We start from the raw sequence: 7,144 nt of genomic DNA on the forward strand, positions 1-7,144 counted from the left end.
GTCTTATTGACATAAGAGATGTCATTTATAGTCTATCTCTTTCTATATATGGAAAGTCAAGAAATTCTCATCGAAACATCGAGAAATTGTGCATATAGAAAACTCTAAAGAAAGAAAAAAAGGAGACCCATGCCATGATTTTCAAATCTTTTCTATTTAGTAGTCTAAGTTTCTCGATGAGGATAATTAATTCGGTCGTTGTGGTCGGACTCTATTATGGATTTCTGACTACATTCTCCATAGGTCCCTCTTAGATCTTCTTTCTCCAATCTTGGATTAGGGAAGAAGGAGATATTCGCGACTACTGGCGATTTCATTATGGGGCAGCTCATGATCTTCATATCGATCTATTATCCACCTCTGTATCTATTCTTTCTTAGCTAAACAGGTGGAAGATCTATCCAATTTGGTTATATTATATCATGGACTCGAAAAACGGATCTGAATTTGACTGAAATGCACGATCTTCACAGGTATCACTTTTCACGATACCTAAAAGGTGGAATAGCGATTTTCGAACCATTTCCTATAAGAGAATGGTTTCCATTACTTTGAGAAATGGATTCTTATATCAAACTATAGCTATTGCATTAAAGAAGAAAAGAAACTAATAGAAGTCGAAGACGCGGAATGATAGTGAATAGAGAGAAAGATTCTTCTGATTTTCTTGTTTCTATCTACTAGACGCCGTAGAGAATTGAGAATTTTCATGTCTTTCAATTCTCGTACTCGTAATTGGAAAGTTATGGAAGGAGACCCATCATTTTGCAATGAAAACAACATATAAAACTCTGGACAATTTCGAAATCAGGCCAAGCGTCTTAATACATATGCAAAAAAATTCATTATTGGCCCACCATTGATTAGAAGATTTAGCTTGTATGAATCGCTATTGGTTTGATACGAATAATGACAATCGTTTCAGTATGTTAAGGATACAGATGTATCCACAATTCATTTAGAGTTACTTAATAGTCTATTTCTTATACCATATCTCTATCCCGTGAAATTCTCGAGCCAAAAGATGGATGCATATGCTGTGTTTCATTTTGCTAAATGATATCAATTAAATGGTGTATCAATTCCATAAATTGCATATAGCAATAAATAAATCAGCAAAATTCTTTCTAATATTTTAGATAGAAGAAACATTTCTTCTATCTAAAATATTAGAAAGAATGTACCCTTCTATCCAAATCCAATTTGCATCGATAAAATAAATCCAAATTCCAGTAGTAGATGAATAATTGCAAATTTGTGTGTGTACGAGATTAGAATAACTTCAAAATAACTGACATAATTTTGTATTTTTCCTGATCAGAAAAATACATGAAAAAGAAAGGAGGTAGAAAAATTTTTGGATTTATGGTTAAAGAAGAAAAAGAAGAAAACAGGGGTTCTGTTGAATTTCAAGTATTCAGTTTCACCAATAAGATACGGAGACTTGCTTCACATTTGGAATTACACAAAAAAGATTTTTCATCGGAAAGAGGTCTACGAAGACTTTTGGGAAAACGTCGACGTTTGCTGGCTTATTTGGCAAAGAAAAATAGAGTACGTTATAAGAAATTAATCGGTCAGTTGAATATTCGGGAGCAGTAATTTAATCGTTCAAATTTTTTTCTTGTTTTATTATTTTTTTAGTAGTCTTATAGTAGTCTTAGATTTTTCATTTTGATGAGCCTCGCTTTGAGGAATTCATGGAATAATCCATTTTCATGGAATAATGAATTAAGGAAGAAAGGATATGAGTCTACCGCTTACAAGAAAAGATCTCATGATAGTCAATATGGGCCCTCAACACCCATCAATGCATGGTGTTCTTCGACTGATCGTTACTCTCGATGGTGAGGATGTTATTGATTGTGAACCCATATTAGGGTATTTACACAGAGGAATGGAAAAAATCGCGGAAAACCGAACTATTATACAATACTTACCTTATGTAACAAGGATATAGAGAGATTGTAGAAAGGGGATAGGATAGTTATTTTTGCAAGAGACTTGTTGTAAATTCCTTAACTTAAGAAAGAAAAAAGAATAAAAACACAGATACATAACATAAAAAAAAGAATAAATAAGACGAGATTCGACCTCCCCCTACATATTTAATTTCCTCTCCTATACAAAAACTAGCAAGACCCACTCCATTGGTAATTCCATCAATAACACCCTTATCAAAAAACTCCGTGAGTTCGGTTAACCCTCTTATACCGAGGGTAAAGACCCTAGTATAGAAAATATCTATATAACCACGATTATATGACCAACTGTATATATTTTTTTTTACTTGATCTAAAAATTCTTTTTTAGGATTTCCTTTGTAAAAAGAGTTTATTAAATCCAAATTCTGAAAAAAAGAATAAGCGGATCCATAGAAGATATATGCTATGAATAAACCAAAGATAGCTAGACTTACAGAAGAAATTGCATTAGTAATAAATTCATATGAATTTACAAAAGAATTAGAACTTTCCTGGGTAAAGTTTATTGAGGGAGTTAACCACTTTGATAATATGGTTAACTCTGCTATTCCATTACCAATTCCTCCATTATCAAAAGAGATTCCTATGAATCCAATGAACAAAGTGAAAAGTAGTAATATAAGAAGAGGAAATAACATAGTATTTCCCGTTTCATGCGGATAGGCAAAAGTTTTTTTAGCCCCAAAAGACGTAGTAAAGGATCCTATCCTATTTCTTGTATTACCTTGAATTTTTGGTATATTTTGTGAAAAAAAAGAAACTCCACTCTTCGTTGTTGATAAAACGAAATCCCTATTCACTCCTTTGGGTATCCTTTTTCCCCATAAGGATATTGAATACAAGGAACTCTCTTTAGTGCTACTGTAATTTTGAAAATGAACACGCAAATACCCATCAAATGTAAGTAAATATATCCGAAACATATAAAAGGCAGTTAATCCTGCAGTAAAGGAGGCTATTATTCCAAAAAAGGGCGAATACAACCAACTATTACTAAGGATTTCATCTTTGGACCAGAAGCAAGCAAGAGGTGGAATACCACAAAGAGAAAGTGTACCCCATAAAAAAGTAGTTCTTGTGATTGGAATGTATTTTCTTAAACCGCCCATAAGAACCATATTTTGACTTTTATCTGGTGAATATCCAACAAGAGGTTCCATTGAATGAATAACGGATCCGGATCCCAAGAACAATAAAGCTTTTGAATAAGCATGAGTGATCAAATGGAATAAAGCAGCTTGATAAGAACCTATACCTAGAGCTAACATCATATAACCCAATTGAGACATTGTAGAATAGGCTAAGCTTCTTTTAATATCTCTCTGAGCAAGAGCTAAAGTAGCTCCTAAGAATAGTGTTATTGTACCTACTAAAGAAATAAAACTCATTATCAAAGGTAAAGATATGAAAAGAGGAAGAAGTCGAGCTAGAAGAAAAATTCCCGCAGCAACCATAGTTGCTGCGTGTATAAGAGCCGAAATAGGAGTGGGCCCTTCCATAGCATCGGGTAACCATACGTGAAGAGGGAATTGTGCGGATTTCGCAACTGCACCAAGGAATAATAAAAAAGCACACAAAGTAGTAAGTAAAGAGTTAATTCCATTATTAGGAATCCAGTTATTAGCTATTTTGAACAAATCCCTAAACTCTAAACTACCTGTTATCCAAAAAAAACCTAAAATTCCTAATAATAGACCAAAATCCCCTACACGATTAGTTACAAAAGCTTTTTGACAAGCACTCGCTGCGATTGGTCGTGTAAACCAAAAGCCTATCAATAAATAAGAACACATTCCCACGAGTTCCCAAAAAAAATAAATTTGTATCAAATTGGAGCTAGTAACCAATCCCAACATGGAAGTATTGAAAAAACTTATATAAACAAAAAATCTCAAATATCCTTCATCGTGAGACATATAACCATCACTATAAATAAGAACCAGGATTCCTACAGTAGTAATTAGTATTAACATAATAGAAGTAAGTGGGTCAATCAAGTATCCAAATTCTAAAGAAAAATCATTATTGACGGTCCAAGACCATAGATATTGATAGATCGAACTTCCATTTATTTGTTGAATAGACAGTTGAACTGAGAATACCATAGCTATACTTAAGAGTAAAACACTAGGAAAAGCCCATATGCGACGAAGATTTTTTGTTGCTGTCGGAATAAGAATAAGGCCAAATCCCATTGACATAATAACTGGAAGTGGGAGAAGAGGGATTACCCATGCATATTGATATGTATGTTCCATAAGAAAAGAAATTGCAATTTTTACTTCAATTTTTACTTCAATTTTTCTATAAAATTGTTTCCGATTCACCAAACCAATTCTTATCTCTTTCTGAAAGAATAAATAAAAAGAATAAGAAAAAATACTGAAATTCTTAATTTTTCCAAAATTTATCTCATTGAAATAATTAAAAATTAAGAATGGGTTTAGTTGGTTAAATTAAAAAAGTTAATAAAATAACTAGGTAACGAAGTTATTTTATTAACTAAATAAAGATATTTATAAAAATAAAAAAAAAAAAGTGGAATCATTTTACTTTCTATTCATAATTCATTTTTATATTTCTTTAAAACAAAGATGAAACAGCTCTCTTGTTCCATAATTAACTGATTGAGTGAATTCCAATGAAAACCTATGTTTATAAGAAATTATCGAATAGTCCTTACTTCATATAGAACTAAAATTCTAATGACTATAAATTACCTAAGTTTTAGAATGTCTTGTTTAAGAGACTCAGTATTTTTTGTTTTGATTGGAATTCCTTTCCTTTATGGAATACCATTCTGAACTTAATTAACTATTTTCATTTTCCCTTCTTTTTATCCCCCCGTCTTATCTTATATGGGGGATAGGCTTCCATACCATATATCTATATATGGAGTATACTTGATATATAAATAGATATAAATAGATTTAAATGAGAAACCCTTCTATATATTCTATATTATTAAAAAAAAAGTATAAAATATATAAAGAAAAAATGTTAAAAAATTCTTGTTGTCTTATCCGCATTAGACAAAATGAAGTAAAAAATAATTCAAAATTTAAGTATCTTTCAGTATCTAAGTATAAATACTAATAAAAAGAAGAAAGAAGGATTGATTTGCAGCAATAGATGTCTTTCACATACAACTAGAAAAAAGTAATTTCCTTTTTGAATGGCAGTTCCAAAAAAACGTACTTCAATGTCAAAAAAGCGTATTCGTAAAAATATTTGGAAGAAAAAGACTTATTTTTCCATAGTACAATCTTATTCTTTAGTAAAATCAAGATCATTTTCGAGCGGTAATGAGCATCCAAAACCAAAGGGTTTTTCTGGGCAACAAACAAATAATAAGATTTTGGAATAATATGAATTGACTTATCAAAAAAGAATTCCAATTATTTAATAATTTGGATTCTTCTTTGAATGTACTTTTATGTGTCGAATTACTCGGTACAATATTCTTAGAACAAAAAACCCCTCTTATCTTATATATACAAGAAAAAAAAAGTTTTGTTTGGTATACTGTGTGCTAAGTATTCTTTTCCTATCAATGAACTTTTCATAATTTTCCTAATAGAATCCTCATATTCTATTAGGAAAATTATGAAAAGTGGAGTATTCTTACAATAGGACTTACAACTTCCACCTATCTTCTCCAAAATCATAAGGTTAGTAAATCTTATTAATAAGAGCATAAAGACTTTCATTCTAGAAATTTTTAAAAAATCCAAAAAGCCTTTTCTATTTATCCATTTTATTTTAATTTCATCATTAAATAGAAACCCTTTTGGATTTTTTTCATTGTATTGAAAGAATTTTCAAAATGTAAAGGGGAAATTAATTAGAAAAAATTAGTTCTATAATTGCAAGTTAGAAAAAAGAAGTTCCAACTCTTTCAAGCAGTGTTTGTGTTTCTATTGGGCAAAGCAAGAGTTTATTGTAAAAAAAAAAAATGGAAACGATACTACCAAACGAAGTCTATTTTAATGAAAACTCTAATGTTCCTAAATTTTATGGACTTTCCCAATATCGACGATTCCCAAGATAATAGCTATTATTCTTTTAAGTTACCTATTATTTGAAGTTAGCCGCCATGGTGAAATTGGTAGACACGCTGCTCTTAGGAAGCAGTGCTCAAGCATCTCGGTTCGAATCCGAGTGGCGGCATTCTTGAAAAAGAATACAATAGATTAGAAATCAATTCGAAATTTACAATTTTGTAATGGGACCTTCCCCTTATGCTATTTGCAACTTTAGAACATATACTAACTCATATCTCTTTCTCAACGATTTCAATTGTGATTACGATTCATTTTATAACCTTATTAGTTCGTGAACTTGGAGGATTACGCGATTCGTCAGAAAAAGGAATGATAGTTACTTTTTTCTCTATAACAGGATTCTTAGTTTCTCGTTGGGCTTCCTCGGGACATTTTCCATTAAGTAATTTATATGAGTCATTGATCTTCCTTTCATGGGCCCTGTATATTCTTCATACCATTCCTAAAATACAGAACTCTAAAAATGATTTAAGCACAATAACTACGCCAAGTACTATTTTAACGCAAGGCTTTGCCACATCGGGTCTTTTAACTGAAATGCATCAATCCACGATACTAGTACCTGCTCTACAATCTCAGTGGTTAATGATGCATGTCAGTATGATGTTATTAAGCTATGCAACTCTTTTGTGCGGATCCTTATTATCTGCCGCTATTCTAATCATTAGATTTCGAAATAATTTCCATTTCTTTTCTAAAAAGAAAAAAAATGTTTTAAATAAAACATTTTTCTTTAGTGATATTAAATATTTTTATGCAAAAAGAAGTGCTTTAAAAAGAACCTCTGTCCCTTCATTTCCAAATTATTACAAATATCAATTAACGGAGCGTTTGGATTCTTGGAGTTATCGTGTCATTAGCCTAGGATTTACCCTTTTAACCGTAGGTATTCTTTGTGGAGCAGTATGGGCTAATGAGGCCTGGGGATCCTATTGGAATTGGGATCCTAAGGAAACTTGGGCATTTATTACTTGGACCATATTCGCAATTTATTTACATAGTAGAACAAATCCAAATTGGAAGGGTACGAATTCTGCACTTATAGCTTTGATAGGATTTCTTATAATTTGGATTTGTTATTTTGGTATAAATCTA

The sequence above is a fragment of the Triticum urartu genome, unplaced genomic scaffold (assembly GCF_056163025.1).
Source record: "Triticum urartu cultivar PI428250 unplaced genomic scaffold, HENAU_Tu73 scaffold1621, whole genome shotgun sequence".
In the NCBI taxonomy this organism is placed as follows: Eukaryota; Viridiplantae; Streptophyta; class Magnoliopsida; order Poales; family Poaceae; genus Triticum; species Triticum urartu.